This window comes from Tiliqua scincoides, chromosome 6 (genome assembly GCF_035046505.1).
Source record: "Tiliqua scincoides isolate rTilSci1 chromosome 6, rTilSci1.hap2, whole genome shotgun sequence".
In the NCBI taxonomy this organism is placed as follows: Eukaryota; Metazoa; Chordata; class Lepidosauria; order Squamata; family Scincidae; genus Tiliqua; species Tiliqua scincoides.
Window position 1 is genome coordinate 37,450,429 of NC_089826.1, and position 12,117 is coordinate 37,462,545.

Here is a 12,117-nt window from a genome sequence, read left to right on the forward strand (position 1 = left end):
AAGTTTCTCCTTGCCTCGGGCCAAGCTTTAGACAGCCCAAAACGTACACTGGATACAGCGCAGGCCTGCTGCCTGCTTGTTCCAGCGCAAGTTAGGATTGTGCTGTATGCGATATATTCCTCCATAAAACATACCAGAATGGTGCATAGACAGGTGTTCCTGGTGGCCTTTCCTTAACTCAAGAGTTCCCTCTCTCTAGTGGTGTGATGTAATCCAGTTCTGAGGTTCTTCCAGAACTGGTGCACTATATGTACAGTATACATGCATACCTATACACATATATGTTTTATATTTAACTGATTGTATATACTTATCAGTTAAATGTAAAACACATATTCATATAAGTATGCATGTTTACTGTACATATAGTTGGAGGGACCACTCAGACAGTGCACTGAGGCACCTGCAGTACTTACTCTTCGCACCCCCAAGCTATACTTCTGCCCTGCATCAAGCTCCCATATCACTCAGATTCACTACTGCCACTGGTACAGGAGACTCAAGGGTTAGCCTAGCTATATGGGTTCTCTGATTGGATATGAACCAGTGGCTGAGGAGTATGTACCTTGCCCTATGCGCCTTGTCCTATCCACCCCCTTATGACACCCCAGTTTCTTTGACAATTGTTTCTTTAAAATGAAATTTAAAGTATTTTGTTTTTTTGTCTGTCATTGAACACTGCAAATGTTGCCCTATGCCTTCAGGTCAAAATCCAGATACTTAGGATATTAATTAGCATTGGCAATTAGATATAAGAATTCTGCTGTATGCATAGTTCATTGTGACACCTGTCAGTTTCATTCTGTCCCAGAAACATAGCTCCCTCTCAGATTCTGTTCTTTTAAGACTCTCCAAGAGGCATGCTTTTGGGGCAGATTTTGGAAAGCAGTTTGAAATGTGCATAGAGTTAATCACAAAAAGCAGATCCACCTTAAAATGGGTATGTACAATGTATCGGGCGTGCTTTCAAGATCACATTTGAAGCAGCCAAGCTAATACAGGCAGAGAGTTCTTGGGTTTCTTTTGCAAGTTTGAGCACTTTAGACTGCCTTTGTCAAAGGTGAAATGCAGTTCACAAGGCAGAAGAAAGGGAAAAGCTAGATATCCCAGTCAAAACAAAATGCAAAAACTCTGCATTAACTGCAGCAACTGTTACCCTGCACATGCCTGATCTCGTCTGATCTCTGAAGCTAAGCAGGGTCAGGCCTGGTTAGTACCTGGATGGGAGACCACCTGTGAATACCAGCTGCTGTAGGCTTATACCATAGGCTTTCAAGACTGAAGGTTGCCAACCAATACATTAATATGGCATCTGTACACAGGGCCCATGAGAGGGGGTTGTAGTGAGTACATTGTAGCGTGACCTGGGGATGAAAAGGGGGCCTGGGAGCCAAAGGAGGAGAGCTGGAAATTTCCTGGGATGTCAGGAAATGTTGGCATATATTGCATGAAGACAAGATTTATATTGTGTGTAAGCCTCCATAGTTTTATATATTATAATTTGTAGAAATTATGATCCAGTGGAGAAGGGAAGAGGACCAAAATAAGTTTCACATCCCCCTGATCAAATTCTTCTCAGTGGCTCTGTCTGTACAGATACGCAGGGTCCCTTTTTGCAGAAAGTTAGAATATCGAAGTTTCCCATCTGATCATCTTCAGGTTGTGACCTTGTGGATGGAATGCACATCCATTAGAACAACAGATAGCTGAAGGTACTTTCAGGTAGGGCCAGCATTAAAGATACAGCTCTGAGTTACTGGAAATCTTACTTATGCCACTTGATGGCAGCTCCTGCAGCTGGAAGGGACTGATGCAAGGGTGTGCGGGGGTGGTTATAGAAGCAGGCTGAAAAAAAAATGCCACTCATGCAAGAAATCTGAAAGGCAGTGGCGGACCTGAGGCAGGGGAAGGAGGCAAAAGACCCAAGCGCTGCACCTTTGCCACATTGCCCCACCTGCCTGTCAGAGTCATTTCAGGGCAGGTGAAGCCCCGTGTGGCACTTGGTAGGGCATGAAACACCTTCTGTCTTTTACTTAATTTAGTCAGGCAACTATAAGTATAGTTTAAAATTGCATGAGAAGCCTCAGAGGGCTATTTGAGTTGTGCTAGGAGGTGCAAGAGGCTCAGTGAGTATCCCAGGGAGAGGGGCAGTAGTATGATGGAGGGGGGTGGCATGTCAGGGGGGCGGTATGTCACAGACTTGCCCCAGGCCCATTGGGGGCAGGTCTGTTACTGCTGAAAAGTAAGAGGATAGACCTCAGCTGCCCAGTTAAGCAGCACTCTACAGCAAAGAACCATGAAGATATAAATAACATCAAAATACTTTTGAGTATGAACACGTTTACCTAAGGAATTCTCCAGAGCCGTATCCTGCTGACCTGCCCTGAAATCCTAAATCTGTCACCGTACATGATGAAATGATTCACGAGGAAAAGGATTATACATGTCTATGTTGCTCTCAAATTGGTCTCATGTAGGCCAGGCATCCCTCATTTCTTCTCCCCCCCCCCCAGTTAAAAGTCAAGGCCACATTCCGTTTTACGAGTTTTGTTTAGGGAAGTGCTAGAATAGATAAATCACAACAAAAACTGGAACATAGAAACAAGTGATTATGATGATGACTTATATGTACAATACTGCTGTCCCAAGCAGTTACTTAGTCGAATTCTTACCAGAATTGTAAAATAATCACTGCATTACTGGAAAATGTAGATCAAAACATACACACACCTATATTTTTAAATGAAATTAGCTGCATTTAAAAAATTGAAGCACTGGCTGGATGGGAAGGGATATGCAAAATGTTGGAATGCTATTTACTGTCACTTCAAACTGCTATTAAGAACCAGTGCATTTGGATAACGCAGTGAGAATGACAAACTGAAGTTCGCAATGAATCTTCGCTTCACAATCCTCAAACTGGTTGAGGTTCACCTCTAGAGTATTTGAAATGAGCCAATCTTTTGTTCAGGAAAAATTAAAAATAAATCAGATAACTTAGCATGCAATTTCTGTGCTTAGTGAAGCGCTTTGTCTGCTCTCCCTTCTCTCCACCTTCCCTACCAGCCTTCCACCACACCCTTCATTCACCCCAGTGGCAGGAGGAAGTTCCTTGATTCCCCATGCATTGGAAAATGGAGCAGTGAGTTTAAACTGTGTGGCATGGGACTTCTCTCTCTCTTCTCAGGTAGAAAGAAAGGCAAAGGGACTATGGAATTGTAGACCTTACTTACACAGCTGCTTCACCTTCCTTTCTTCCTGATTGGAGAAAAAGAAAAATGTCTTGTCAGTGGCATTGTCAGCATGGGCATCGCCTGGAGCAGGTGTCACCCCCCCATGCTGCACAACACCCCCTTATTCACCAATGTGCAGCACCCAAAAGTGCTTCAGCAGCTGTTTGAACATCACTGTCTTAATCACTACAGTACAGCAGCTCTTAAGTGAGAGAGAGGGACTTCCGAGACAGAAGTTCTGAACTTCCAGATTTGCGAAAACTATGCAGTGGACCATGGAAAGGAAGCAGGTGATCCACTTCCTGCTCACTTTTTGTGAGCAAGAAGAGAATCAGTGTGTGTGTCACTCATGGTGAGCAAGGATCCCCCACTCCTTGCTCTCCACCATCCACCACTAATGCAAGCCACATTAGCCTATTTCATGGCTGGGCCAGCCCTGCCCAAGTTAGCACCTCACACTCCATGGTGTTATAACAGAGTTCATTTCCACCACCCCAAGTCAACTAACTCTAGATGGGTAAGTCAGTGATATCCCAGGGTCTTCCTGTCCCATTTCTTGATCCTTAAACTTTCCATTTCATTTGTGTCCATGGCAAAACTTTCTACACATACCTACCACACAATTTACACTGTGTTTTACTGTTGCCAGTCCAATAAAAGAACACATTTGACAAATAAGTGGCTAACACTGTTGGAACTAAATCTGATGCCTGAAAACAACCTGCAGGCTCAGATGCTTACATCAGCCGAGTGTGTAGCAAGGTTACAGACGTATGTGTTTTGGGTTAAAAAAAACAAAACACAAGACTTTCATAGAGACAATCTGATTATCATTAATAATAAAATAAACTCCATAAATCAGGGACTCCATAAATCCCAAGGGGGGATATGGCCACAGACTAGTCCTTCTCAAACCATATCATCTATAAATACAAAAAGTATACAAGTACACAGAGATAGCACCATAGGCTATTGATTGGCTTTACCTGCCAATAAGTGTATTGAAGAATACACTTCAATGTGAAGCATGACGAATATTAAAGATTTGTAGGCATTTGCACAGATCCTTCAGAGTTTCATTGCCGAAAGGCTAAGATAAGGTACAGTGAAAATGTCATTCATTTCTTCTTGAAGAGGCATATGTGAATTTCTATTCCTCCTATGTATCTCTGCTAATCTTAGCATTCTGATCCCCCAGGACACTTAAGTCATCTTTTTTCTTCTCCCTCTCATGCCTTTATCACACTGTTCTGTTCCACTGGGAGAGAAACTATTCCAAGTTGCCAATCGTTTTGATCTCTAGGAGGATTAATCAGTAGTCTAAAAGAAATTAGATGACTATTGATGAGCACATCTCATAAAAGTGAGTGTCTATATTGAAAATGAAATTCTCTGCTCCCCTCCTGGGAAAAAACCTTGCCATTGTTCAAGCACTGTCCTGCACCTCGGTTGCTTTAAAAGAGAACACAGTCTCGCAGCACAATATTATAAATGGCAGGGAATGAAACTATATTTTTACATTAGCAGTTTTATTACTTTTTGTGTTACATGAAACAGTGAAGCAAAAAAAAAAAAAAGACAGTAGCCTTGAATGTCACAGAAAGGTAGAATGAAGAGTTTGTTCCTATAAATCACAAAGATGCTTGGGACTCACTGCCTCTTTCAAGAGTGCATCAACATTTTTGGGGCACTTGAAAAGCAGATATATGGAACTGCAGACTATCACGTATTGGGCTACCAGTTAAGTACCCTTTCACTGGAATTCCAAAATACAGAATATTCTGAAATCTGGAACTTTTTTGAGCACCAACATAACTTTTAAAAAGTTTTTAAAGACTCTAATATCTCATTCTGTCCTTCTATCCTGGTGCCATCGCATGTTCTGATGTTGTTTCGCAAGATTCCTGGTCCAAGCTTCACTTAGAGAATTATGCCCACTTTAAGCTAATTAACTCCCCTTTGTTCCCCATCAAAGACCTTAAGACCCAAAGCCCCTAGTTTTGCACTGCAGGACTGTCGGACCCCACCACCAGGATGGTTCACCTGTTCAACCTGCAGAGGTCTTCCTTCCTTCCCTCTCCTGCCAGCAGCTTTCCCAGCCACTACAGCAACACCTTGGCCCTCAAAAGGTCTTGGGCATGGCAGCCACACACCCATCTCCAGTGTCTCCAAAGTCCATTCACCCATCTGTCCTTTAGTCAATTAAGTTCATCAGCCATTAGTTCCTCAGTCCATTACGCCATCCGTTCAGCTCCTCCAAGCTTTCCTCCTCCTATTACCCACCAAGCTTTCCATCAGGTGCTGCTTTTATCCCTGAGGGCCCTATTGCCTTCAAATAGCTGCAGCTCTCTGCAGTCTGAGGCCCTGGTGTCAACCCTATGCTTGCCTGCCAGAGCAAGGGGCCACTGTTGACACCACACCCTATCTCCTCAAGGGATCTTTCACGTTTCCATTGCAGATGTCAACATCAACTACTGTTTCTGCTGCACCATCAAATGTATCCAGATCAATGAATCCAGCTTTGTACCACAATAAGAGCATATTTACTTGGTTACATTGCATTTTTAAAGAGTTTACTGGAGCCAAAAGAACCAGTGGCTAACACTGTGGTGGCTACCCAAGTAAGCCTTTTCCACCTGGGGACCTAGATAGTGAGGTAGGTAGGGTTTGTGCATATAACAAGCTGGGGTGACTATTCCAGGTGACATATGCTTTTCACCTGGATCAGGATGACCAGATAGAATAGTAGACACACCTTTAACCATTGTATAGAAGAGGGAATGTTGGCAAGTGAAGTTGAGCATGGAAGGGCTTAAAAAGTTGCACCTGCCAACATTCTCTCCCTTTATACAATGGTTAAAGGTATAGGCACTGTGTCTGTCATTCTACCTGGTCAGTCTAACCTGGTTTTGGTTCACAGATACTGAGCCGCAAACTTACATTTGTAAATACCACTACTTGCTTTCCTGCAACAACTGAGCAATCAAGAATCTCTTCTAGGAACTCCAATTTAGTTTCCTTCCAATGAGTCAGAGCTAAATCCCATCCTCCCTGCCCCCCCCATCAAAAACGTGGTACAGTCATGCTGAAATTATTTCCTCTTACCCCTCAGTAGGTCTCCAACTCCACATTGGGTCTCCTCAACCCTGTGCCAGTTCTGTAGCTAGTACAAAATGGAAAAGATGGGAAGTCTGTAAAAATGGGGATAGGATCCAGTGTATGGCATTGCCATTGGATCCACCCTCTCCTGCAACCTCCCACCACCATTCCTCCCCCTCTCACATGTCTATTCAGACATAAATGGGCAGGAGGTGTGATCTGGTGTTGTCTGATCTGTCACCTTGTGTGAAAAAGCAGGATCAGCTGCTTGGAAGACAGACTTTGAGAAGCTGCTGGTGTATCACTGTGGAAGAGTACAGAGGAGTCAACTGGCAAACTATCTTGAGAACTGGTCCAAAGCTTGGTTTGCAGCTGCCTGTGAGAGTTTGGAGGACACAAGAGTCAACAACCAGGACTACACTTTGAAGGGAAACATCTGGAGAGATGGAGGGTTCTATGAGGTATTCTCATGGAATGATACTTGTAAGAAACCCCATTGGAAAATGGGGTTTATGTTCAGCCTACCTATGGAAGTTGCTCTGAGGCTATGCAAAAGGTGGTAGACAAAGAGTGTAATAAATAAATTCCAATGAGTTCATTGGAGCTTACTCCCAGCTTAGAATGCGTAGGATTGCAGCCTTAATGATGTACATAAATAAGAAACAACATATGAATGAAATGATTCTATTCACAGTTATTTGATATGCATGCACGTACACCAAAATGTTCAGGATCAATGAAAGTTGTGCAGTGTTTTTTATTCTTCCTCTTTGAGGTGCATCAATTTGTATGTGTTAGGCATACTACATATCTTCTCTGACAAATAAAGTCATATTTCATGGATGTAACATTAAACACTGGGTATTATTTTAAAGGTGGGGAAAATGAGCTTATTACACATTCTATACTGTATAAGGATTCAAACCACAATGGCATTTCAATCCTATGCAGTGATATTGGCATGACACTGTAGTCAGAATCTTGCCTGAGCACTTATTTGCTTGCAGAGCAAGTCTCCAGAGTGGGCTTATTTGCACTACATAATATGTTATGACTTATTCAGCTTTATATTTCTGAGAGGGAAATATTTACAAACATGGTGCAGTGAAGAAATAACTTCCATTCTCCTACTAATGGTACTCCAACGTTGTGCTGAGATGCTGGTTAGGAACAAGCCAAAATGCATGTATAGTGGGGGGTGGAGATACATTTCAACTGTTGTGAAATGGAACTCACTACAAGAAAGGAGATGTTTGAATGGAGAACAAAAGCAGAACTCTCCTTGTGAACATCTTCTTTTACGTGGCCACTGGCTCACGCCACAAACTAGGATCCATTTAAAGCTGGCTAGCTGGCAACTCTAAGGCAACAGTCATTTCTACTTATCTACTACATTATGATCTTCTCAGTTCTAGCCATTGATTAAAAAAAATCATACATAAGAACATAAGAACAGCCCCACTGGATCAGGCCATAGGCCCATCTAGTCCAACTTCCTGTATCTTACAGCGTCCCACCAAATGCCCAAGGGAGCACACCAGATAACAAGAGACCTGCATCCTGGTGCCTTGCATCTCGCATTCTGACATAGCCCATTTCTAAAATCAGGAGGTTGCGCATACACATCATGGCTTGTACCCCGTAATGGATTTTTCCTCCAGAAACTTGTCCAATCCCCTTTTAAAGGCGTCCAGGCCAGATGCCATCACCACATCCCATGGCAAGGAGTTCCACAGACCAACCACACACTGAGTAAAGAAATATTTTCTCTTGTCTGTTCTAACTCTCCCAACACTCAATTTTAGTGGATGTCCCCTGGTTCTGGTGTTATGTGAGAGTGTAAAGAGCATCTCCCTATCCACTCTGTCCATCCCCTGCATAATTTTGTATGTCTCAATCATGTCCCCCCTCAGGCATCTCTTTTCTAGGCTGAAGAGGCCCAAACGCCGTAGCCTTTCCTTGTAAGGAAGGTGCCCCAGCCCAGTAATCATCTTAGTCGCTCTCTTTTCCTTTTGGTTATTGGATTACATAATTATTGGAAATATTGGAAACATAATTGGAAATTATTGGAAATTGGAAATTGGAATTCCATAATTTGGAATATGGAATAATTTCATAATTGGAAAATTATTGGAAACATAATTTCCAACCTGATTTTTTTTATACTTTTGTCCAATACGGAGTACCTGACCCATGGCTAAGAATATGGCTATATTCCTATACTGAACCCCTCTTTCCTGTTTAATGTATGGTTTTACTGTCATGTGAGCATATGAACCTGTCTTTCATGGAATTAGACCGTTGATTCATCTGACTCAATTTTAGACTGACTGACAGCACCCTTCCAGGTAGGAATTTTTACCTACCTGAAGATTGTAGAGATTGAATCTGGAACTTTCTGTATTCAAAGCTTGTGTTCCACCACTGAGTCATGTATAGGGTTGGTAATGGACTGAAGACATACCTAGATTTTTTCTACCCCCATCAAGTTTAATTAATGAATTACAGACCCAATCCTACCCAACTTTCCAGCACAAATACAGTCACAATGTAGCCCAAGGTAAGGGAACAAACATTCCCTTATCTTGAGGAGGTCTCTGACTGCCGCCACCGCCACCACCACCACCACCACTGCAGGATACGTTAGTATAGGATGGGTAGGATTGGGCCCTTAGGCTGCAATCAGTTACTAGAGAGTGAACTCTATTAAACATAGTGCAACTTGTATGTATAGTAGTGGTTCTCACACATTTAGAACCTGGATCCACTTTTTAAAATGAGAATGTCAGGACCCACTGGAGGTGATGTCATGACCGGAAGTGACATCATCAACAATCCTAGCCTGCAATCCTAGGATCCCCACTTACCAGGAGTTAGTCCCATTTACTGCCATTGATCAAAGAATATACATAGTAGCTTGTTAAAAGTACAGGTCTGTAACATTTTCCCAAATGCAGTCACATACCATGGTAGCATCAAGTCTAATAGATAAAAAAAAAATATATTGAAATGAATGGGGACCCACCTGAAATTGGCTCGTGATCTCCCTAATGGGTCTCAACCCACAATTTGATAAACACTGATGTATAGAATTCCAATACAATAAACCTTTACTGGCACACATAATATATGTAACACCATCCATCAGTAAAATAAAGCACAAAAGCATAAAGACAAAAAAAAAGCAAAAACAAAAAGCACTGGCGTTTATAAATAAACTTAAGTAGTAGTCTGGGTGTGCTTAAAAGACACTAAAAACTTAGAAAACTTACTTCTGAGTAAGCATACATAGGGAGCAGTGCCAATGGAATGTATTTCCTTAAAGTTGGGTTGCTTGTGGGATAGAAATATGCCTTTTAAATAGGAAGAGCTTCATTAAGCTCCCATTCTTCCCCTAGAGTTCCTGACTCTCCCTGACTGTATGGTGGATTAAATTAACCATTATGGGCCTGCATGGTTGCAGGGGAGAAGACATGCCCTGTGGCAAAGCTTCGTGCCACTAGCACCGCATGTCAAAGCTAGTTACTCTACACATTGTGTGCACACCAGCTCTTAACAGCTGGAGAAGGACTAGCATTGGTTTAGAGACATGGCAAGTGATTGGACAAAGGCTTGTGGCAATGGACTCTTAGGGCCCACTCCTTTTCAATTTTCCAGCGCAGATGCAGTCGTTCAGTGGGGCATGTACTCATCCTACAGTGGGGGAGAGTCACAGAAGCCTCCTTAAGGTAAGCGAACATTTTCCCCCTTACCTTGGGACTACATTCGCACTGGAAAGTTGGATAGGATTGGGCTCTTAAATCCTATAGCCACTAATAGCTATAGTGTGTGTGTGTGTGTATATATATATCTGTTGCAATAGCTATAGCTATTGGAAAGGACTTGCTGGCAAGTCTCAGTGTGGAAGAAACCACATAATGGTTACATTGCTCTGGGATTAGTGCAAGGCTATGGGCCAAATCCACGGCAATGACCTACATGGCTGGAAACCAATGAATCTATTGGCTCCAACCTAATTTTAGGGAAGTGTTGACTTTCAACACAAATCTACAACAGAACAAGAAACAGAGGGACACAGAGGGACCTCCTGGTGCTTTGCCATTTACTGGGTATGTAACCTCAGGCACATCCCTTAAATTAAGTGTTGGGGAATGAACTGCAGCAAACAGGTGCTTTGTGAGGGTGAAATTAATATTTGAAAAGCACTTTGATTTTTTTTTTCCCCCCACATGAAAGGAGCTACAGAAGTGCAAAGCAGTATTTAAATATGCATGGTATATTGAATTTAGGAAAAAGAGGGTCTGGCCATGAAACAGAGGAGCTTTGCCTCCATTCCAGTCAAAGCTCTTGTTCTACCTGAATAATACTGTCGGTATCAAGTCAGTTCAGCCTCACTCACCCTGCCACCGAGCCCAGCATTCTAGTCCAAATGTTTTCAAGGACTTCTGGAACAATACAGAGCACTAATGGGCAATATTTCTTGGGTCTTTTTTTTCTTTTTCTTTTCTCAAAAGGAACTTTCCCAGTTTTCCTAAGTATGGGATGCAGGATGTGACAGGCACAGCTATCCATTTATTTTAAATGTTTATATCCCACTTCTGCCAAATGGTGATGAAGACAGCTAACAGCACGTGTATTAAAAAAAAAAAGCACCAGAACATTAAGAGTGCAAGCCTGTACTACTCAAAAGTAAGCTCCATTGATTTGAATGGAACTTACTCTCCAGTAAGTGTATGCAGGATTAGAAGGCTGGTTTATTTTACTCTTGGTTTTAATTGTCCTCTCTGTTTCTTCCAAGGACCCAAAAATGCAATTGGCAACCATAGATTAGTGGCACAAATCTGAACAGCGTGCCCTGGGCCCTTGCACTGGCCCATCATTGTTGCAAAAGTGCAGTAAAGCACTTTTGCACTGATGTATGAGGCTGACGCAAGGATATGCACCGGCTTCTGAAAGCCAAATCAGGCCCTGCTGTGCCAGCAGATGGGTAAGTATGTGCCGGCCTTTCCAGGCTGGCACAGAGGTCTGGGTGGGTGTGGGGAGGGTGAGAAGGAAGCAGGGAGGTGGCATTTTGGGGCAGGGGGAGGGTGGGCAGTGGGTGGTCGGCACTGTGAGCGGGCGGGGAGTGAGGTGGAGCCAGGATCTGGCACTTATGTGGGATTCTAGCCCCGTTCCTGGGCAGCCTGGGCCAGCCCTGGACTGCTCGAATTTGTGCCACCAATTTACCCCCAGCAGCTACCATCAGTGCCTATGAGTTCCAACCACTTTATGACTCAGGAAGCAGCTGTGGCAATTCATGTTAGCTTAACACTGGCCCCATGAATAAATATGTTGTATAAAAGTAATGCACCCCTTAAAGGAAAACATGCACTTTCTCTGGAGCACTAACAAGAACTGTTCCAAAAACTTCCTGGTGGTTTTACTCCCCCAACATCTCTTCATGTCCATCATTTTTCTGCTGTCTCTTCTTCATTTGACCTCCTGTATTTTCATTTTTTTGTCTTTCAGAAAGCTAAGTCAAGAAGAAAATATATGTAAGAGAAGAACATGAAAAAAGACCATTTTAAACTGCTAGGCAAATTTTTACTTCTTCCACCTTCGGAGATTTTGTTGCAGCCTATCTGCTCACCGAATATTTTGCCCCAAGTTGGAGTACTCTAATCATGTGGTTGGAATTCAGCCTGCAGAAATGCATCACAGCAGGTAGAATTCATCATTTGACCTTCCTCCACCTTCCACTAGCACATCGTACCAGGTTGAGCTGCATTGGCAAAGGCATCAAAAG

General features: G+C 42.8%; 1 pseudogene; it reads left to right on the top strand.

The window, feature by feature from the left end:
* Positions 1-1,138: 1,138 nt before the first annotated feature.
* LOC136656192 (5S ribosomal RNA) lies at positions 1,139-1,258 on the top strand (annotated as a pseudogene).
* The last annotated feature ends 10,859 nt before the right edge of the window (positions 1,259-12,117 follow it).